The 23088-nt window shown below is 52.8% G+C and overlaps 1 protein-coding gene across 2 annotated transcripts in view; it reads left to right on the forward strand.

Moving 5' to 3' along the window:
* Window positions 1-23088, forward strand: part of MAPK4 (mitogen-activated protein kinase 4) — a 132761-nt gene that overhangs the window by 37062 nt on the left and 72611 nt on the right. Inside the window, exon 1 of one of the 2 annotated variants that reach the window (XM_064176676.1) lies at window positions 800-870. The exons of the other annotated variant lie outside the window; for it this stretch is intronic. The gene's annotated coding sequence lies outside the window, so the exon portion shown is untranslated. Of the gene's footprint in view, window positions 1-799; window positions 871-23088 lie in introns of those variants that run through there. 2 annotated transcript variants of the gene reach the window in all.

The following is a 23088-nucleotide window of genomic DNA, read 5'->3' on the forward strand; positions in this document are numbered from 1 at the left end:
AGGGCGAGGGGGGACCGGACCCTCCCCGGCGTCTCCCGCAGGGGATGGTGAGGGCGAAGCGGAACCCCTCAGGCGGCTTCTCGTGGGGCCAGTGAGCGGGTAGCCGGGGAAGAATGGATACCCTCGAGGGGTCTCCTACAGGCGACAGCGAAGGGAAGACGGATCCGCTCAAGCGGCTCCTTCAGAAGATAGTGAGGGGGAAGCGCATTCCCACAAGCGGCTCTTCCTGCCGGGCTCCGTGAGGGGGGGACCGGATTCCCTCAGGAGGCTCTTGCGGTGCACAGTGAGCGGGAAGCGGGTCCTCTCAGGCGTCTCCTGTCGGGGATAATGAGGGGGGGACCGGATTCTCTCAAGAGGCTCTTGCCACGGACGGTGAGAGGGAAGCGGATCCCCCCAGGAATGTCCTGCCGGGCATAGTGAGAGAGGGACCGGATTCCCTTAGGCGGCTCTTGCCGTGGACGGTGAGGGGGAAGCGGATCCCCCCAGGAGTGTCCTGTCGGGGATAGTGGTGTGGGGGGTCGGAGTCCTTTAGGCGGCTCTTGCCACAGACGGTGAGGGGGAAGCGAGTCCACTCAGGAGTCTCCTGCCGGGGGTAGTCGGGGGGGGGGGCGGGTCCCCTCAGGCGTCTCCTGCCGGGGACGGTGAAGGGGAAGTGGGTCCCCGCAGGCGTCCCCTCTTGGGTACAGCGAGAGAGAAGAGGACCCCCTCCAGCAGCTCCCGTGGGACTCGCCCCCTCCCCACCCCCTCCCCCGGCAGGTGGCCCCCGCGCAGCGGCGGAGCCGGTGGGTGACGTCAGCGGCGGGGGCGGGCGTGCGGTGCCGGTGCGCGGGGCCGCGCCGGCCCATGGCGCTGAGGAGCGGAGCGATCCCGGTAAGTGCGGCCCCTCCACTGCTTCTCCCCTTCCCCCTTCCCCGCTGCACTCCTTGGCCGCGCCGCGCCCTGCCCTGCCGCCGCTCCCGCTTTCCCCGGCGGCGAGCCGGTGTTCCGGGCTGAGCCCAGTGACGGCGGTGGGTTTTTGTTGGCGGATCGGTTACGGGGGAGGTAGATGAGGCGGGTTCGCTGCCCCATGCGGGACCGGACCGTGGGATCGGCGGTGAAGAGCTCGCCGGGACCCGCCTGCGTAGGGATAGCCGTCCCTGGAAGCGCCCGCCAGTGCCGGTGTCACCTCGCCCTTCCCCGGGACTCAGCCCAGCCCAGCCCGGCCCCTGGCCTGCCGGAGACCCCCTCCTTGGAACGGGGAGGGTTGCGGCTCTGTTTGATACCCGGGAAGACGAGCGAGTACATGTACATTGGCTTCTCTCCAGGTTTATGTATCTGTATAGGTTCTTCTTATATATGTGTGTGTGTGTGTGTGTGTGCTTTAAGTGTATATACCTGCTTTATATACGTGCTTTGTGTGTTCATACATAGAGACCTCTGGGCTTGCACCGCTCCGTCTGCTCACAGCCGAGCTGCTGTCAGCCTGTCCACCAGGTCACCCACTCCCATATTCACGTCCAGAAAGGGAAACCTGCTTCTCTTCCTCTCCCCCCCCCCCGCCACCAAGACAGGCTGCTTTTACTTTTGCTCATATTTATTTACTCCTTATTTATCTGCTCCTCGTGATTTATTTCCCTCTCGGGTCTGAGCACATGCGCTGGAGATGGCAGGTGGCAATGGTCCAGGCTTTAATGGCATCAAACATGCTCCATGTGTAGTGAACGCAGCGCCTGGGGAAGATTTATCTCTGGCTGGTGTAGTGTGAATACCAGAAAGAGAACCCCTAAGTCCTAGCAGCTCAGACAGGTTGTCCCTGCACAGCGCTTTGTTTGTCCCCAGGGTGTGGAGTGGGTTAGGGGAGAGGGATCCCCATGAGTTTGCTCTTCAGCACTCAGCTTTTTCGAGGCGTTGGATGTACCTTTGCTACCCATGCCTTAAGTCCATCTTGTCTCTGCGTGCCTGGGGGATGTCGTGGCTGTAGAAGGTGACGTGGAGTGTCAGGCTTTTCTCTTGATGAAGCAGCTGGCTTGGTTTTGGCGATAACACCACTTAGGTACTGCTGAGAGGGCTTTCGGTCCCGGCACTCAGCTCTGCATTGATTGCTCCTCGCTGTTAATTAGGCACATCTAATCCTACCCAGCGCTGGGAACTTCCTGGGAAGCGTGGAGCGCTTCTCCCTCTCCTGGGCTGCAGCAGGAGCCCAGCCTCCTGCAGAACACGGCCTGGGGACAGTGACGTCTTGTTCACCACCTGGGACGTGACCAAGGAATGCAGCTAAGTTTCGGATTCGCAGTGCCCTTTACTTTCGGATGGATGAAGGTCTATCAGGTTGAAGGTGATGAGGAAACCATATTGGAGGTGTGTGAGCAAAGGATTGTCGTGAAACAAAGGTCAGGACTGTAGCGAGGGTGTCACAGGCTGGAGCTGCACGTAATAGTTTGAGGATAAATCTCACACTCAGCAGGTGAGCTTCAGCGTTCCCCCTCTCGGTCAAAGATGAGAGGTTAATAGGTGATAACCCGGGTGCTGTTGATTTTCCTGTGGTTGGGAGACCGCTGCTGTGATCCTCTGCCTGGGCTTGGAGACAAAGCAGAGAAAAGTCAGGGTCACCTCAGTCCTGTCCCTTCTCAAGATGAGCTCAGCGTGTTAAGGGCTGAAATCCCAGTTTGTTTGCTCACGTTTAGAAGGGTGCAGGACTTGAAGCCACCCTCAAGCTCTTTAGGTTTAGTGCTTCATGGAGTAGAACTCTGGGGCATTTTTTCCTTTATATTAGAGATGTGAGGACCAGACTGCAGGTCCTGGAGTAGCTTCTCACTCTGCTTCTGCCTCCTGGGTGCTGAATGAGGCAAAAATGCCCAAACCGGCAGTATCAGCTGAAATTTCCTCTTGATTTTTCAGGTGGTGTGAGGCAGCTCACGTGGAGTCAAAGCTGTTTTGGTGTGTTGCGATTTCTTTGCCCTCACTTGGGCATCTAAAAGTGTCTGGCCTGAGCCACCTCCCACAAAACAGGGTGGGACAGACACCTCCAAAATGGGGTTAATTTTCAACCTGCATTGAATCTGGGACACAGAGCAGGCACATGTCTTGCAAGGTGCTGGTTTTGCTTTGGATATTTGAGTTTGAAGGGTCTGAATTTGAGATGAACCTCACACAGCGCTTGCAGAACTTGGGTTTCAGTCCTTTCACTTAGGTTTTTTCCTTTTTTTTTTTTTTTTTTTTTTTTTTTTTTTTTTTTTTTAGTATAACCCTGCTGTCCTCCTACCATCCAGGCCTTTTTGGAGGCATAAATAATGCTTCAGAAACTTTCCACCTCCCCAGGTGGGAGGTGTTGCAGAAAATGCAACTGCAGGGAAGTGTTTGCAGCTCATCCTCCTGCAGACACAAAAGGCTGGGTTGCCTACAAGCCTGTTCATTCTGTTTTAACGGCTGTAAGCAATGGTGAACCTCACCTCCCCAGCCCCCCTTCCTCCCATACCTTGTGCCAACATTTAATTGCTTTCACTCTGGGGAGATGCTATCTCATTTCAAGGTTGAACTTCTTTAGCTTTGACTTGCAGAGGGGGGGATGTTGCTGTGCCCTTGTCACAAGGGTGACTTGTCACTCCCAGCACCTTGCTGGTAGGGGTCACCTCTTCACCTGCTTCTCAGGATGATAAAGTGTTTGGGTCTTGCAGCCCCACATTTAGAGGCTCCTGCTCTGTTGCATATGGTTTTTGTGGCCACCCTTGGGTCTTTGCTGGTGTGGCCATTATCATCCAGGTGCCAGTCTAGATGCAGGTGTGACCTGAGCAATGTCATGTGTTGGTGTGATCTTACTTTCCAACTTTTGAAGGACCTTGGCATAAGACATTGAGGAGATGGAGCATGTCCAGAGGAGGGCAATGATGCTGGTGCAGGGTCTGGAGAAAAGGGCTGGTGAAGGGCAGATGAGGGACCTGGGGTTGTTCAGCTTGGAGAAAAGAAGGCTGAGAAGGAGTCTTGTGGCTGTCTACAACTTCCTGGAAGAAGGTTAAAGGCAGCTGGGGGTTGGTCTTTTTTCCCAAGAAACAAGTGATAGGACAAGAGAAAGCAGCATCCAGTTGTGCCAGGGGAGGTTTAGGTTGGACATTAGGAACAATTTCTTCACTGGAAGGGTTGTCAAGGCCTGGAAGAGGCTGCCCAAGGCAGTGGTGGAGTCCCCATCCCTGGTGGTGTTTCAAAGCTGTGAAGATGTGTGGCTGAGGGATGTGGTTTAGTGGTGACTTGGCAGTGCTGGGTTCATGGCTGGGCTCGATCTTAACGGTTACTTCCAGCCAAAACAATTCTATTGTACCTTCAAGGACCACTCTTGCTTGGCTTTGCTCTGACAGTGTATGCAGAAGGGACAACCCATGCTCATCCCAAATCCTTTTATATCTGGAGCAGAGATCCCTTTTCCGGCCTTGTGTACTACTTGGCCACAGGAAAACATGGTCTGCTGAGCTTTGATTCCCACCAAGGTAATTTGGGTTTCCATGCACCTGTCTCACCAGTCGACCACCATCCAATTTTGGAGCCCATGGGAAAAGAGGGATATGGAGGTGCTGGAAGGGGTCCAGAGAAGGGCCACAAGGATGATCAGGGGGATGGAGCTGCTCTGCTGTGAGGAGAGACTGAGGGAGTTGGGGCTGTGCAGTCTGGAGAGAGGAGGCTCCCAGGTGACCTTCTTGTGGCCTGTCAGTATCTGAAGTGGACTACAAGAAAGCTGGGGAGGGACTTCTTAGGCTATCAGGGAGTAATAGGGCTGAGGGGAATGGAACAAAGCTAGAAATTAGTAGATTCAGCCTGGGTGTTAGGAAGAATTTGTTCAGCATGAGTGTGGTGAGAGCCTGGAATGAGTTGCCCAGGGAGGTGGTGGAAGCCTGATCCTTGGAGGTGTTTCAGGCCAGGTTGGATGAGGCTGTGGGCAGCCTGCTCTAGTGTGAGATGTCCCTGGGCATGGCAGGGGGGTTGGAACTGGCTGATTCTTGTGGTCCCTTCCAACCCTGACTGATTCTGTGATTAGTTAATGGGATTTTTGTGTGTGTCTGTGTTACAAATTTATGTCTAATATAGTCCCCCAAGAAGGAGTCACAGGTGAGAGTGAGCAGTGAGGACCATGCTTGGGCTGCCCTCCCTGGTGTCACCCCAGTGGCAGCCACGCTTGGGGCTGTGTTGGCTCTCACCTCACGAGTGTGGAGTTGGTTTGAGTATGAGATTCATCCTCAAAATGTGACCAAATGTGTATCTGAAGTGGCCTAGAGGAAGGCTGGGCTAGGGTATTTAAAGGTCTTGTAATGCCAGGATGAGGAGGAATGGGTTTAAACTGGCAGAGGGGAGACTGAAACTGGATGTGAGGAAGAAGTTGTTTGTAGTGAGGGTGATGAGACACTGGCACAGGTTGCCCAGGGAGGTTGTGGAGCACAGAAGCACCAAATGTGATCTTAGGTCTTTGATCACATTCTGTGATTCACAACCTCCCTGGAAGTCTTCAGGACCAGGCTGGATGAGGCCTTGAGCAACCTGTTCTAGTGGGAGGTGCCCCTGCCTATGGCAAGGGGTTTGGAACTGGCTGAGCTTTGGGGTCCCTTCCAACCTAAACCATTCTATGACTCTGAAACGTGGGCAAAGAACTGTGCAGAGGCATCTGCCTTTGTCCTGCAGTCCTGACAGCTGTCAGAGGGAAAGAAGAGAAGTCACTTAAATAGATCTGATTCCAGGAAACTCCTCTGGCTGATTGGAACTGTGTTTTTAGTCTCCAGCTGGTGTATTTACCTGAGGTTTCTGTCCCGCTGTTCGAGCTGCTACTGCCTTTGACCTTTTGCCCTTTATTAAGGCGCTGCCACACCACTAAGTTTCCCTTTGACGTTAAAATGCTCTATTTAAGCATGTGCTTGGCCGAGCTGAGATCTCTGTCCTTAAGGGGTTTTAAGGCAGGTGATAGTGGGGGCCGTTGCTTTTTAGGCGTGGTCAGTCTCTTTCGGCCGAGTTTCTCTCCTCCCCTTCAGTGTTTAATCTCATCGGCAGCACGGGGACTCAATTCCAATTTTACTGATTCTAATGATCTGATTGTCTAATTCTCTATTCCCAGCGTGCTTAAATCCTGCCTTCCTTCACAACTAATTCTGCTGGATTTAATGGATTCCTTTGGAGGTCCTCATCAGTCACCAGCTCTGGGTTTGACTTTTTCAGTGCCGTTTCTTTCTCCTCTTCCTTTTCTTTGCCTTTTAGAACCCTCACATTTCCATGAATTTTCCACATATCCTTTTTTCCTTTTAACCATAGTGTGATTACTTTTTTTCCTTTATTTTTTTCCCTGATTTATTTCTTGCTGCTTTTCTGGGTTGGGAATTTTTGGGATCTTTTGGTAGATGCCTCAAGTGAGTCCATCTCTCAGTGGGGTTTAATGATTGCTTTTGAGCTCGTAGTTTCGGTGACTGCCACAGGAGCAGAGAGAAGCTCTGCACTTGCAGCCCAGAATACCAACCAGATCGGGGGCTGCATCAGGAGAAGTGTGGCCAGCAAGGCCAGGGTGGGGATTCTCCCCTCTACTGTGCTCTGCTGAGACCCCACCTGGAGTCCTGCATCCACTTCTGGAGCTCCAGGGACAAGAGGGCTGTGGGCTGGAGCGTATCCAGAGAAGGACCACGAGGATGCTTAGAGGGCTGCAGCAGCTCTGCTGTGAGGAGACACTGAAAGAGTTGGGGCTGTGCAGGCTGGAGCAGAGGAGGCTGCCAGGTGACCTTCTTGTGGCCTTCCAGGATCTGAAGGGGGCTACAAAAAAAATGTGGAGGAACTTTTTAGGCTCTCAGGAAGTGAAAGGGACGAATGGATCAGAGCTGGAGGTGGGGAGAGTGAGGCTGGATGTGAGGAGGAAGTTGTTGGTGATGAGAGTGGTGAGAGGCTGGGATGGGTTGCCCAGGGAGGTGGTTGAGGCCCCATGGCTGGAGGTGTTTAAGACCAGGCTGGCTGAGGCTGTGTGCAGCCTGCTCTAGGGTAGGGTGTCCCTGGGCATGGCAGGGGGGTTGGGACTGGCTGCTTGTGGTGCCTTACAACCCTGCCTGATTCTATGATTCTGATGGAAAGGCCACAACAGTTCATTCTGCCTCCATCCTTGTCATGTAAATCTGCTCCTGCTCCATTGTCAATGGAGGCTGAAACGTGAACTCCTCCATGCGCCAGCAGCGGCTTTCCATGTGAAAGACTTATCACTGCATTCCTTGGTTTTGCTACTGATTATTCCTTTGCTGTCTTTTTTGTTTGCCTCTTTGGGTGTGTGTGTGTATGTGGTAAATAGTGGTCAAGAAGCCAACAGCATCCTGGCTTGTGTCAGCAATAGTGTGATCAGCCAAGCAGGGAAGTGGTTGTCCCCCGCCCAGTGCTCAGCACTGCTGAGGCGGTAGCTCGAACCTTGGGTTCACTTCTAGGCCTCTTGCTCCAAGAAGGTCCTGGAGCCTGTCCAGCACTAGGTCCAGGGCAATGAAGCTGGTGAAGGTTCTAGAGAACAAGGGTGAGAAGCAGCTGAGGGACCTGGGGTTGTTCTGTCTGGAGAAGAGGAGGCTGTGGGGAGAGTTTTTGGGTTTCTGCAGCTCCCTGAGAGGAGGTTTGGGCCAGGTGGGGATTGGTCTCCCAAAAAAGATGTGATAAGACAAGATGAATTGGCCTCCAATTGCACCAGGAGGGGTTTAGGTTGGACATTAGAAGACACTTCTTCACTTAAAGTGTTCTTAAACATCAGAACAGGCTCCCCATAGAGGTGGTCGAATCCCCATCCCTGGAGGGGTTTCAAAGACACAGAGGTGCACCAGCCCTGGCAGAGTTAATTAATGGTTGCGACTTGGTGACCATGAAAGTCTTTCTTTTCCAACTGAAATGATCCTGTGATTCTATAAGATGTTGTCCTCCTTGTACCAGTGCAGCCCAGGCTTGGCACTGGGCAGCCATGGCTGGCATCCTGTGACCCATGCCAGGGCAAGATTAAACAGTGATCTGCTTTGAGGGTTTTCCAGGTGGAATTGCATGTGAGGATTTAAAGCAGCCAATTTCAGCCCTACTGAAAGGTGCCAGGGTGACCTTGTGGGCACTCCCTGTGCCCGGGACCGGGGTCAGGAACAGGACAAGCTCCCAAATCTCCCTCCCAACAACCCCCCCCCCCCCCCCCCGGCCCCTGTTTTGGAGGCTGCAGTGGGAATTAGTGCTGCTTGTTCCTGCATTGCCCGAGCTAAGCCTGTCTTTAAAAAGCAGCCAGCGTGGTTGTGCCTGGAACAAGCAGCTCAGTTTCTATATTATACACCGCAGTCATCTCCGTAGGAAGCTGGCCAGCCCACGCCGCTGCAGCAGCCCTGCTACATGGCTCTCATCCTCGGGGTGCTCCTGGGAGGAAGGGAACGAGCAGGGAAACTCGAGGGGAAAAAAAAGCTTTCTGAAGTGTTGCTATGAGCTTGCCTACTGGTGTGAGAAGTGGTGGCTGAGTAGGTTGGTGTCGCTGAGGGGGCTGCTCACCGGAGCAGTACTGCTGCGCTGAGCCACTGCTCCCAAACTGGCTGATGGAAGGCTGGAGGAGTCCAAATGAATTCCCAGGGAAGTGGCTCAGATGTGTTTCAGCTTCATCACAGAATCACAGAATTAACCAGGCTGGAAAAGACCTCTAAGATCGAGTCCAATCTATCAGTCTCTTCTTAAACACCTCTAGAGATGGAGACTCCACCACCTTCCTGGGCAGCCCATTCCAATGCCAGTCACTCTTGCTAGGAAGAGCATTCTCCTAACATCCAGACTGTACCTCCACTGGCACAACTTGAGGCTGTGTCTCCTTTTTCTGTTGCTGGTTGCCTGCAAGAAGAGCCCAAACCCACCTTGCTGCAGCCTCCCTTCAGGCAGTTGTAGACAGCAATGAGCTCTGCCCTGAGCCTCATCTTCTGCAGGCTGCACCCCCCCAGCTCCCTCAGCCTCTCCTCACAGGGCTGTGCTCCAGGCCCCTCCCCAGCCTTGCTGCCCTGCTCTCAACACCTTCCAGCACCTCAGCAGCTCTCTGCAATGGAGGAGCCCAGAGCTGGACACAATACTCAAGGTGTGGCCTGAGCAGTGCTGAGCATAGGGCAGAAGGACTTCCCTGCTCCTGCTGGACACACTCTTCCTGATCCAGGCCAGGATGGCTTTGGCCTTCTTGGCCACCTGGGCACACTGCTGGCTCCTGTCAGCTACCAACCAGTCCCCCCAGGTCCCTCTCTGCCATGCAGATTCAGGGAAGAGCAAACAATGCTGTGGGCTAGTATGGTTGGTGTCCATCTGCCCCAGCTGCTTGGATTGTTTGCACAAGTCAGTTCTTGGCTACACCCGATGTTACAACAGCATTAATTATGCACTACCTGATAAACCTGCAACAATTAGTTATGTACACTAAGACTGAAAGCCTGATCTAATCCCAGTGTACAGCCTGCTTGCCCCTGGGGACTTCTGAAGCCCTCCTCCTAAATCCCTTCCTAAAGGAAGTTGTGCAGATCATCTCCAGACCCTGAGATGTAAGTGAAGTGAAGCAGGTGGAATGCAGGCCAAGTGCTGGGTCCTGCGCTTGGGTCACAGTGATCCCCTGCAGTGCTCCAGGCTTGGGGCAAAGTGGCAGAAATGGACCTGAGGGTGCTGATCAACAGCCAGCTGAAGATGAGCCAAGGTGTGCCCAGGTGGCCAAGGTCACCAGCAGCCTGGCTGGGATCAGCAGGAGCAGGGCAGGGATTGTCCCCTTGAACCTAGCACTGGTGAAGCCACAGCTTGAATCCTGGGTTCAGTTTCAGGCTCCTCACTCTGAGCAGGACATTGAGGGGCTTGAGGAGGTCCCAATAGGGAAAACAAATCTGGGGAAGGGTCTGGAAAACAAGGCTGGGGAGGAGCAGCTGAGGGAGCTGGAGGTGTTGAACCTGGGGATAAGAAGGCTGAGGGGAAACCTTCTGGCTCTCTACATCTCCCTGAGAGTAGGCTGGAGCCAGGTGGGTGTTGGTCTCTTCTGCCAAGGAACAGGTGGTAGGACAAAACAGCCTCAAGTTGTGCCAAGAGAGGTTTAGGTTGGACTTGAGGAATAATTTGTTCTCCAAAATGGTTGTCAAGGCTTGGAAGAGGCTGCCCAGGGCAGTGGTGGAATCCCCATTCCTGGAGGGCTGTGTAGCTGTGATGCTGAGGGGCATGGTTTAGAGGTGACCTGGCAGTGCTGGGTTAACATTTGGACTCTATGATCTTGAAATCCATCTCCAGCCAAAACAGTTCTGTAATCTCTACCAGCCATGGAGGTATGAGCTTCTCTGGAAAGAGCTGGCTCCTCTTCCCCACCTTTCACTGTTGTGGCTGTGGTGCTGCTGGTCCATCTGGATGGAGCTTGGTGTATCCTCAGCCCCTAACTGCATGCTCCTGGTCTGGGTGTTTGTGGAAGATGTGGAAGAAAACTCAGGATGGGTCATGTTTGCCATGAAGGTGGAATATCATCCCAGGTCTGCTAGCAGGGCACCAGTTGTACCTGGCCCCTCTTAGGGGCTGTGTTGCTCCATTAACTCCCCCTGCACTGTGAAACATGGAAAGTTCTGACCTATGGGAAAGTGCCTTTGGGTAAAGGTAGATTGACCCCTGGCCTGCTGTCAGGAGGCAAGGCTGGAAATGTGGAAATAGGTCCCAGCTTAAAATGACTTCAAGGACAGAGGGTAGGGGCCAGGCTGCTCGGGATCTGATTCAGCTGGGACCAGTTCCAATTAAAATGAGATCAAGGAGAGGGAAAAAAGAAGTCGTTTCTTTGCCTTTGTCAGGATGACAGCTTGAATCATTGGGACTGCTTTGCTCTACAAGTAATGAATTTGGTAATTTCTTCTAAGAATTACAATTCCTTGCTCTGGGAATATTTTTTTTCTTTTTCTTTTTTTTCCTCCCTGTTTCATTTGAGCTGTAACAGCTCCAGAAAAACCTTCCTCAGTGCCTGGAGTCCAGCCTGAGTTTCTTTCCACGTAGATCCCAGCCTGAGTGTGCTCAGAAATGCCATAAACCAGAAAGAGTTAAAGAATTCATAGAATCACAAGATGGCAACTGATGCCATTGAGCTGGCTCTGAGCAAGGCCTTTGGCACTGTCCCACACCACATCCAGGTCTCCCAGCTGGTGGCACAGGGGTTAGAGGGGTGAGGACCACTGGATGGGTACAGAACTGGCTTGATGGCAGCACCCAAAGAGTGGCTGTCAATGGCTCCATGGCCAAGTGCAGGCAGTGACAAGCAAGGTCCAACAGGGATCAGTCCTGGGGCCAGGCTTGTTCAACATCTCTGTGGGTGCCATGGACAGAGGCAGTGAGTGCAGCCTCAGCAGGTTTGCTGCCCACACCAAGCTGTGTGGTGCTCAGCCAGGCTGGAGGGCAGGATCCATCCAGAGGGAGCTGCACAGGCTGCAAAGGTGGGCACAAGCCAAGCTCAGGAGGTGCAACAAGAGCAAGGGCAAGTCCTGCAGCTGGGTTGAGGCAATGCCAAGCACCAATCCAGGCTGGGCAGTGCCAGGCTGCAGAGCAGCCCTGAGGAGAGGCACTTGGGGGTGCTGGGGGAGGAGAAGCTCAGCAGCAGCCAGCAGTGTGCACTTGCAGCCCAGAGAGCCAAGCAGAGCCTGGGCTGCAGCAGCAGCAGTGTGGCCAGCAGGGCCAGGGAGGGGATTCTGCTCCTCCGCTCTGCTCCGCTCTGCTCTGCTCTGCTCTGCTCTGCTGAGAGCCCACCTGGAGTCCTGCATCCAGCTCTGGAGCCCCTGGGACAAGAGGGCTGTGGAGATGCTGGCAGGGGTCCAGAGCAGGGCCAGGAGGATGCTGAGAGGCTGCAGCAGCTCTGCTGTGAGCACATCCTGAAAGAGTTGGGGCTGTGCAGGCTGGAGCAGAGGAGGATCCCAGGTGACCTTCTTGTGGCCTTGCAGCATCTGAAGGGGGCTCCAGAAAAGCTGGGGAGGGACTTTTGAGGGTGTGAGGGAGTGACAGGACTCAGAGGAATGGAGCAAAGCTGGAGGTGGGGAGAGTGAGGCTGGAGGGGAGGAGGAAGTTGTTGAGCAGGAGAGTGGTGAGAGACTGGGATGGGTTGCCCAGGGAGGTGGTTGAGGCCCCATGGCTGGAGATGTTTGAGGCCAGGCTGTGTGAGGCTGTGTGCAGCCTGCTCTAGGGTAGGGTGTCCCTGGGCATGGCAGGGGGGCTGGGACTGGCTGATCCTTGTGGTGCCTTCCAACCCTGACTGGTTCTATGGTAGGGGGTGGAAGAGACTTCTGGAGGTCATCCAGTCCCACCACCCTGCCTGAGCTGGGTCACCCAGGGCAGATCACAGAGGAACCCTTCCAGATGGGTCCTGAAAGTCTCCAGCGAAGGAGACTCCACAATGCCTCTGGGCAGCCTGCTCCAGGGCTCCAGGACCCTCACAGCAAAGTTCTTCCTCCTGTTTGAGGCTGAACTTCCTGTGTTGTGGTTTGTGCCCACTGCCTCCTGTCCTGTCACAGGACCTCAGTGAAAAGAGCCTTGCCTCTTCCTAGCACCCACCCTTCAGGTATTTGTAAACCATAGTAAGATCTCTTGCTCTTATGCAGGCTCAGCAGCCCCACAGCTCTCAGCCTTTCCTGCTCAGAGAGATGCTCCAGACCCTTCATCATTATAGAATCAAGTAGATTGGAAGAGACCTCCAAGCTCATCCAGTCCAACCTAGCACCCAGCCCTGGCCAATCAACCAGACCATGGCACTGAGTGCCTCATCCTCATAACTTCCACTGGAACCTCTCCATTAGTTCCCTGTTCCTCTTGCACTGGAAACCCTCAAATTGGACACTGTCCTCCAGATGTGGTCTCACCAAAGCAGATGGGGAGGAACAATAAACTGCACCAGTACAGGTTGGGAAGTTATCTGCTGGAGAGCAGCCCTGTGGAGGGCAGCCCTGAGAGTGCTGGTGGCTAACATCCATGGGATGGCAATGTGCCCTGCTTACCAAGAGGGCCAATGGGATCCTGGGGTGCATTAAGAAGAGTGTGTTCAGCAGATTGAGAGACCCCATTTTGAGCACTGCATTCACTTTTGGGCTCCCCAGTTGAAGAGGGACAGGGATCTGCTGGAGAGGGTCCAAGGGAGGGCTACAAGGGTGATGAGGGGACTGCAGCACTGCCTGGTGAGGAGAGGCTGAGGGCCCTGGGGCTGCTTAGTCTGGAGAAGAGAAGGCTGAGAGGGGATTTAATCCATGTCTATGACTACCTGAGGGCTGGGAGTCAGGAGTGAGGGGACAGGCTCTGCTCACTGCTCCCTGGGATAGGACAAGCAGCAATGGATGGAAGCTGCAGCACAGGAGGTTCCAGCTCAACACAAGGGGGAACTTCTTGCCTGGAAGGGTCCCAGAGCCCTGGCACAGGCTTCCCAGAGAGGTTGTGGAGTCTCCTTTTATGGAGCCTTTCCAGGCCTGTCTGGATGTGTTCCTGTGTGCCCTGAGCTGGATTGTGTGGCCCTGCTCTGGCAGGGGAGTTGGGCTGGATGACCCCTTTGGCTCCCTTCCAACCCCTGACATCCTGTGAGCCTGTGACAACCTCCCTTGCCCTGCTGGCCACACTCTTCTGAATGCACCCCTGACCGACATGGTTTTAGTGCGGCAGCAAGCTCAGAGAAGACTGCTGCCATTCCTCTGAATGCAGCTGAGGGTCCTCATCTCACTGGGCAGTGGGGAGTGGGTGGCCAAGGAGGCAGCAGAGACTGTCTCAAAAAGCAGAAAGAAATGCTTACAGGGTGGAGTGGGGCAGTTGTATTTGCTGCTGGAGTTGCTGCTGGGTTGAAGGGGATGCTGCAGGACTAGGGCCAGATGTGCACGCAGCTGTGCTGGCAGTGGCAGCTGACTTGTGTTTTCCTACTCCTGCACCTCGGCTGAACTTCAGTGAGGTCAGTGAAGGTCTGTGAAGATCTCAGTCATGGCTGAAATTCTTTACCCATGTTTCTCTTTTTCTCCTGTGTTTTCTTTATGTCTGAAGGCAGTTCTGGGTTTTCTGGTGCAAGACAGGGCGGACAATGAGGTGCCAGAGCATGGCCAGAGCAGTGAGACTGGTGAGAGGTCTTGAACACAAGTCTCATGAGGAGCAGCTGAGGGACCTGAGGTTGTTCATCCTGGAGAAAGCAAGATGAGGGGAGACTTTCTTGGCTCTCTACAGCTGTCTGAAAGGAGGCTGGAGGCAGGTGGGGGTTGGTCTCTTCTCCCAAGGAACAAGAGGAAGTGGCCTCAAATTGTGCCAGGGAAGGTTTAGGTTGGATATCAGGAAAAAACCTCTTCACTGAAAGGGTCATTGAGCATTGGAACAGGCTGCCCAGGGAGCTGGTGGAGTTGCCATCCCTGGAAGTGTTTCAAAGACCTTTGGATGAAGTGCTTAGGGACATGTACAGTGAGATGTTAGCTTATGGTTGGACTTGAGGGTCTGAAGGTCTTTTCCCACCGGATGAGTCTATGGCATTTGATGAGACTGCTTAGGAAGATAAAGCTCAAGTCATAACCACTGTACCTGTGTTGTCACAGTCAGAGAATCATTGTGCTTGGAAGAGGAGGAACTTCTTTTCTGTAAGGCACACAGAGCACTGGAACAGGCTCCCCAGAGAGGTTGTGGAAACTCTTCTGGAGACTTGCAAGACCCATCTGGATGTGTTCCTGTGTGACCTGAGCTAGACTTTATGGTCCTGCTCTGACATGGGAGATTGTACTCGATGGTCTCCAGAGGTCCCCAACATCCTGTGATCCTGTGAAGAGATCTTTAAGCTCACCAAGCCCAACCCCCAGCTCAGCACTGCCAGGTCAGCACTGAACCATGTCCCTCAGCACCACATCTCTGTGTCTTTTAAACACCTCTAGGAATGGGGACTCCACCACAGCCCCGGGCAGCTTGGGCCAGGCATTGACAACCTTTTCAGGGAAGACATTTCTACTAAAGTCTAACCTAAACCTCCCCTGGTGCAACCTGAGGTTGTTTCCTTTTGCCTTTTTGGGAGACTGACCCCCCCCACCGGGCTTCAACCTCCTTTCAGGGCTTCTGTAGAGCCAGAAGGTCTCACTCGGCTCTGGGCTGAACAACCCCAGGTGCCCCAGCTGCTCCTCACCAGGCTTGTGTTTTAGACCCTTTACCAGCTTCGTTGCCCTTTTCTGGACCTGCTCCAGCACCTCAATGTCCTTGTAAAGGACAGAGTCATCTCCTTTCTTGCTTGCATAAGGGGCAGGGGAAATCTGAGATGGCATCTTGCTGGGCCTGATGTTTGTGGACGGTATCAGTGGCTGACATTACTGACTTTTCATCTTGTCTCAAGGTCTGGCTTCACCAACTCTCGTTTTTAGGCAGGGTTCATTCTGCCTTGCTCAGAAAAGGCAATTCTGAGAGTGAGGAGGTGGCCTCCCCTGCTCCCCAGACACCTGCCTGATTCTGGGCAGGACAGATGTCCATGCCATCTGTGTCTCTCCTCAGCACTGGGTTTTGCCCTGGAATTAGCCATGGCGTAGCTCCATCCCCTGACCTTCAGGCAGGTGAGTGGGCAGGACAGCCCAGATACTCTGACAAATGCCAACCAGCAAACAGTGTAAATGCCAGAGAGCACTTTGATGAGATGGGTGAGGGTGGTGAAGACACCAGCAAGGTCATTAGCTCAGGCTGGTGGAAAGGAGTTTGGTCATAGCACTCAAAGGGCCTCATTATAGAATCACAGAATCATTAAGGCTGGAAAAGGCCTCCAAGATCACAGAACCACAGAATGGTTTAGGTTGGAAGGGACCTCAAAGCTGATCCAGCCCCATAGGCAGGGACACCTTCCACCAGAACAGGTTGCTGAAGGCCTCATCCAACCTGGCCTTAAACACCTCCAGGGAGAGAGCATCCACAGCCTCTCTGGGCAACTGTGCCAGTCTCCAACCTTCAAGTCCAACTTTCTACCCAACACCTCCGTGGCCTCTGAACCATGTGCCTGGCTTCACGTGTTTGTTGAACACCTCCAGGGATGGTAACTCTGCCATGTCCCTGGGCAGCCTGTTCCAGTGCCCTGCTGCTCTTTCACGAAAAGAAATTCTTCCTAATGTCATAGAATGGTTTAGGTTTGAAGAGACCTCAAAGCTCATCCAGTTCCAGCTCTCTGCCATAGGCAGGGACACCTCCCATTAGAACAGGTTGCTCAAGGCCTCATCCAACCTGGCACTGAACACCTCAAGGGAAGGAACAGCCTCAGAATCCCTGGGCAACCTGTGACAGTGTCTCACCACCCTCACTGTCAAGAACTTCTTTCTAACATCCAGCTTCAATCTCCTCTCTGTCAGTTTTAACCCCATTAGTCCTTGTTCTGTCATTACAAGACCTTGTCAATAGTCCCTCTCCAGCCCTATTGTGCCCTCCTTCATAGAATCATAGAACCAGCCAGGTTGGAAGAGACCTCCAAGCTCATCCAATCCAACCTAGCACCCAGCCCTGGCCAATCAACCAGACCATGGCAACCAGACCATGGCACTAAGTGCCCCAGCCAGGCTTGGCTTCAACACCTCCAGGGACAGTGACTCCACCACCTCCCTGGGCAGCCCATTCCAATGCCAATCACTCTCTCTGCCAACAACTTCCTCCTAACATCCAGCCTAGACCTCCCCTGGCACAGCTTGAGACTGTGTCCCCTTGTTCTGTTGCTGGGTGCCTGGGAGAAGACACTGGAAGGCTGTTGGGAATCATGTTTGGTGGAGCGCTATGGGAAGATGACTCTTTGTTCACCAATATGGTTAGATGGTCAAATCCACTTTATTTCTGTGATACAGTGACTTATATGCATTCTAGCAAGAGGCGTGCTCAGCTTAAGATTGGTTACAGTCAGAGGGTCCAGGGTTACATGTAAGGTGTGCATAGGTTAACTTATCACAACATTCTAAGGGTCAGCCTTCCAGACCACCCACTCCAGCCCCCTTGGTTATCTAGTCTCTGCCCACTGCAGCTGTGTGTGGGGTGTTCAGTTGTTTACATCTTGATTTCCTAGCCTCGCTGGGAACCAAGGACGTTCTCAGCGCCAGTTACCCATGTTTATGACTTTATGTCCTCGACTGGTGAGAAATTCTTCCACAGAAGGCCACTCCAGGGTCTCCTCAAAGCTTTCTCTTCTCCAGGCTGAGTAGCCCTGACCACTGAATGTCCAACCTGAATATCTCCTGGTTCAGCTTGAGGCCTTGATGTTGTGTGTTTGGAGGGCATGGAGGCAATTCTGCACGTTCAGGAGAGGTCTTGTCTCTTTAAGTCCCCAGAAATGCCACGATCTCATCTGTTAGAAGGATGGGTCTGAGCAGGGGAATGAGTAGCATTCTCTGAGCTGGAGAGCTAATTGCTGCCTGCTCTTCAAGCACAGCAAAATGGGCAGAGTGTTCTGGAAGAAAAAAGAAAAAGAAAGAAAAAAAGGGAAGAAGTTTGAAGGAAACCCCCATTATAATCCTCCAGATGTCTTTTCAGTGCCTGAAAAATGTGTGTTTGAGCAGCAGCAGTCACAGGATTAATGCACTACCTGAACACCTAGGGGGAAATCACCATGGAACACTCCTGTTTCCCTGTGCGTGGGTTAGTAGAGAGTAGAAGCATAGAATCAGCCAGGCTGGAAGAGAGCTCCAAGCTCATCTAGCCCAACTTAGCACCCAGCCCTGGCCAATCAACCAGACCATGGCACTAAGTGCCCCAACTAGGCTTTTCCTGAACACCTCCAGGCACAGAGACTCCACCACCTCCCTGGGCAGCCCATTCCAATGCCAATCACTCTCTCTGCCTAAAACTTCCTTCCTGGCACAGCTTGAGGCTGTGTCCCCTTCTTCTGTTGCTGGTTGCCTGGCAGCAGACCCCAACCCCACTTGGCTACAGCCTCCCTTCAGGTAGTTGTAGAGAGCAATGAGGTCAGCCCTGAGCCTCTTTTTCTGCAGGCTGCACCCCCCCCAGCTCCCTCAGCCTCTCCTCACAGGGCTGTGCTCCGGGCCCCTCCCCAGCCTTGCTGCCCTTCCCTGGACACCTTCCAGCACCTCAACATCTCTCTGCAATGGAGGAGCACACAGCACTCCAGGGGTGGCCTGAGTACAGGGGAAGAATAACCTCCCTTGTCCTGCTGCCCACACTGCTCCTGAGCCAGCCCAGGATGCCATTGGCTCTGCTGCCCACCTGGGCACTGCTGCCTCCTCTGCAGCTGCTCTCTCACAGCACCCCCAGGGCCCTCTCTGCCTGCCTGCTGTCAGCCACTCTGGCCCCAGCCTGCAGTGCTGCTTGGGCTTGCTGTGGCCAAAGTGCAGAACCCTGCACTTGGTCTTGTTCAATCTCGTCCCATTGGCCTCTGCCCACCCATGCAGCCTGGCCAGGTCCCTCTGCAGGGCTCTCCTACCCTCTAACAGCTCCACAGCTGCTCCTAGCTTGGTGCCACCTGCACACTCACTGCTGCTGGACTCAATGCCCTGCTGCAGATCATCAATGAAGACACCGAACAGGACTGTGCCCAGCAGTAATTCCATGGGGAGTAGAATAATAGGGCAGAATAGAAGCTTGGAAGGAACCTCAAGGATCGTCAAGGGTCCTCTGATCCTCTCCTCTCTCACATTTCATTTCACCAGTGCTGTGAGATTGGACTGGGTGATCCTTCAGGTCCCTTCCAACCCAAACCTTTCTATGATTCTGAGGACAGACAGTCCTGCAAACCCTGGGAATGATTCTTATAATGCTGGGGTTGTGAGATGCACAGTAGATCCTCTCCACCCCCCACCATGATTTAGGATTTCATCCTGCGACATAAGCTCCTGTCCTAGGCTGGCCTCTTTTATCTGAATAAATCTCATGTGCCTGCTACTACTCAGAGAAGGGACAGAATAATCTTTATGGCTGTAATATGTTCGTCAGCATCCCTTTATCCCAGCAAAGTAAGAGCTGCAAAATGCTCTAGAAACATAAGTGGGTTTGGTTGTTTTTTTTCTGGGGGGTTGTTTTTTTTTCAGCAATAGATGTTGAAAGGGGTGAGGGGAAAGTCAGTCCCTGAGACTTGATTCTTGCAGCCCAAACCACTCAGCCTGGTTTTCTTGACATGATTCCTTTTTGCTAAATGGGTGTCTTGCCACCCACTGAGGCCAGAAGTCAAGAAATGGGTTAAGGCTGTGAAATTGCTCCATCCTGATTGCTCTTTGATGGCTCTGTGCAGAGCAGGGAGGCTGTTTTGGAGCAATGTTTGGCTAAATGATGGGCACTGGTGGTCACAGAATTGTTTGGGTTGGAAGATCATCCAGTCCAACCATTAACCCAGCACTGCCAGGTCACAAATGGCCCATGGCTCTCAGCACCACATCAGTGCATCTTTGAAACCTCTCCAGAGATAGGAACTCCACCACTGCTCTGGGCAGCCTAGTTCAGGCCTTGACAACACTTGCAGAGGAGAAATTATTCCTCATGTCCAACCTAAACCTCCCCTGGTGTGACTTGTGTCCAGAGAAGGGCCACAAGGATGATCCAAGGGTTGGAGCAGCTCTGCTGTGAGGACAGACTGAGGGAGTTGGGGCTGTGCAGTCTAGAGAGGAGAAGGTTCCCAGGTGCCCTTCTTGTGGCCTTGCAGTATCTGAAAGGGGACTACAAGAAAGCTGGAGAGGGACTTTTTAGGCTATCAGGTAGTGATAGGACTGGGAGAAATGGAGCAAAGCTGGAAATGGGTAGATGCAGGATGTTAAGAAGAAGTTGTTCAGCATGAGTGTGGTGAGAGCCTGGAAAGGGTTGCCCAGGGAGGTGGCGGAAGCCTGATCCTTGAAGGTGTTTGAGGCCAGGCTGGCTGAGGCTGTGGGCAGCCTGCTCTAGGGTAGGGTGTCCCTGGGCACGGCAGTGGGGTTGGAACTGGATGACCCTTGTGGTCCCTTCCAACCCTGACTGATTCTACCATTCTGTGATTTCCTTTTGTCCTGTTGCTTATTCCTTAGCAGAAGAGCCCAACCTCCATTTGGCTTCAGCCTCCTTTCAGGGAGCTGTTGAGAACCAAAAGGTCTCCCCTCAGCCTTCTTGTCCCCAAGCTGAACAACCCCAGCTCCCTCAGCTGCTCCTCACCATGCTTGTACTCTAGACCACCTTCGTTGCCCTAGTTGGTGTAGAGGACCTTAATTGCATCTCTCTCAACAGGCTGATGCTCTGGCCCTACATTTAAAGCACCAAAGTTGAAAACGGAGCAAACCAGCCCAAACCTGCAGCAACTCAAACCCTCAGCAGCTCCCAGTTCAGTGAAGCTGCTGTCTCGCTCCCTTCACCCAGCTCTTGATGGGGAGCAGAATCATGCTTTGTTCGGTTAATCCTCGTGTAGCAGGCAGGCAACAGTCTGCTTGTGCTCCTTTTTTTTGACTCTGCTATCTAGGTTCACCTCCTTTTAGCATCTTTTTTTTCCAACCAAAAGGTGGTGGAATACTTCTCTCCTCCTAAGTAGCAGTCAACATGAATACAGAGTTCTGGGGGATATCACTGAGCCCCATGTGGGATGGAGCAGATCTTCCCAAGGCTGTGAGGAACTTCGCCTCGTGGTTACACCATCTCAGTGTTCTCATTCTGGTTTAGACTCCTTCTGGTATGAGGAACATCAACTTCCTAAGTGTCTTAATTACATCTGGGTGATGTGGTTCAAATCAAACTGCAATGGGAGCTCACAGTGGAGCAAACCCAACACAACTGAGCCTGGTCCTCACTGCACAAGAGCTCGGCACAAAACTGGCTGGGTCTGCGTGTCCCTTGCACCATGACCCCATTAAAATTTTAAGGGTAAAAGTGGGAGGAATGGAAGAGAATTTTGCTGTTTAAGGCTTCATTCCTTTTTAACCTCAAGCATTAGCTGGGGTTTGTTCAAACCACTGGCAAGGCAATTAAAATGACTTTTTAATGGGTTATTTTTGTCACTTCACCAGAGTGGGAGCTGAAGATCCCAAGCTGTGAGCTGCCTGGGGTAGGGGCCATCCATTTGCTGTGCTGCTCTGATGTTTCATCTCTAATTGGGGTTTATTCACAAGCCCTGTCTGAGTCACAGTGAGAGAGAAGGTGCAGAGATAAGGCTGGGTAGAACATGGTCAGCAACATGTGTGGGCTTCAGCCCCCAAAGCTTGAGTCCATCCTGGGAAAGGAGAGTGAAGGATTTTGGACAGGGCAGCATCCAGTTTATTCTGCATTTGCTGGATGTTTTGTCAATTAAGATCCAGGGATGGAAAGCAATGGAAAAAGAGAGAAATCCTTAAATCCTGAGGATAGTTGGGATACAGTGACAGTGAGCTCATGAGTGCTGAGCAAGAGTGGAATGACTGGATGTGACTTATGGGCGAATGCCTGTCTGCCCACACCTCAAAGTCAGGTTGCATGGGGCTGTGAGCAGCCTGCTCTGCTGGAAGGTGTCCCTGCTGACTGCAATGGGGTGGCACTAGACAGATGACATTTAAAGGTCCCTTCCAACACAAACCATTCTGGGGTTCTGTGACCTCATCAAACTGCTCCCTCTGCCCTCTGCATGGGTTGTGGCTGCCATGTCCTACGTGGTGAAGGATGCCACGCTGATGGTGAAGGATGCTGTGCTGGTTTGAGACTAATTGGAATATTCTAGTGAGAGAAATGTGATCATTTGCTATAAAAGAATAATAATGATAAAATCTGCACCGTTCACTGGTTTGCTAAAAGGGATAAAAAGCCAAAGTGTAAACAATGTCAGAGAATCATAGAATTAACCAGGTTGGAAGAGACCTCCAAGATCATCTAGTCCAAACTATCACCCAGCCCCATCCTCGTGGCCCTTCTCTGGACACACTTCTGGAGCTCCTATTATGACAGGGATGTGGAGATGCTGGAGCATGTGAGGGACTTTTGAGGCTGTCAGGGAGTGACAGGACTCGGGGGAATGGAGCAAAGCTGGAGGTGGGGAGAGTGAGGCTGGAGGGAGGAGGAAGTTGTTGGTGATGAGAGTGGTGAGAGGCTGGAATGGGTTGCCCAGGGAGGTGGTGGCAGCCTGATCCCTGGAGGTGTTTGAGGCCAGGCTGGCTGAGGCTGTGTGCAGCCTGCTCTAGGGTAGGGTGTCCCTGGGCATGGCAGGGGGGTTGGGACTGGCTGCTCCTTGTGGTCCCTTCCCACCCTTACTGATTCTTTGATTCTGTGACTCCCTCTCAGACACATGCATTGCCTGAAAACAGGGAGAAGACTTGGGGTCTGCCATCTCTGTAGGGCTGTGGCGTGGGAGGGTGTAGGTTCCTTGAGGCCACCATCCTCAAGCCCCAACATGCCTATCCCAGGTCATCCTGGCCTCAGGTTTTCCTCTTCTAGCAGAGCGCTTCCCACGTTGCTCGTTCCCTCCAACATCTGAGCCTGTTTCACAACACAGTGTTGGAAGAATGCAAGCTCAGGTCCAGCTGAATTAATTTCTTGTGCAGCTCAGCCAAGAGAGACCAGGGATGAGCCTGTTTGTTTTTACTCTGCAACAAGCTACCTCCTGCATTAGCACACCTCTGTTGCCTCGCGATTTCTCTCCACCTAGGCTATGTAGAGGAATGCCTGCTAAAAATAGCTGCCTTGGTTTGATGTCTTTCTGGTGTTATTTCGTGTGGCACTGAAAACCTGCCTGGAAAAGCTGTCCAGTTCATCAACCTTCCCTTAAAATACAGCTAATCCACCTAATCTCATTAGAGCAGCAGGTTATTATGCTGAGAGCAAGCTTCAGCCAAGCCCTTTTGTTCCACAGCTATTATCTGGATGGCTAAAAGTCACTGAGAGTGCGTCTTGGTTTTGTCCAGGCCATTATAGCACCAGGGCCTTACAACATTGTGGGTTTAATTCTCCAGAAAATAGCCTCTGTTATTTTTGAAGATGATGGCACTTTTCTTTCCCTGCCACTGCCTTTCAGCTTTGCCATCTGCTGACTTTCTATGCACCATGGTCTCCCAAAATCACGGGACTGGAAAGCATTTCTAGGGTTGTTTAGCCTGGAGAAGAGGAGGCTTACTACAACTCCCTGAAAGGAGCTTGGAGCCAGGTTGAGGGTTGATCTCATCTCCCAAGGAACAAGCGACAGGACAAGAAGAAATTACCACAGGTTGCCCCAGGAGAGGTTCAGGTTGGACACGAGGGACAATTTCTTCCCCAAAA

Source organism: Pogoniulus pusillus, chromosome Z (genome assembly GCF_015220805.1).
Source record: "Pogoniulus pusillus isolate bPogPus1 chromosome Z, bPogPus1.pri, whole genome shotgun sequence".
NCBI classification, from domain to species: Eukaryota; Metazoa; Chordata; class Aves; order Piciformes; family Lybiidae; genus Pogoniulus; species Pogoniulus pusillus.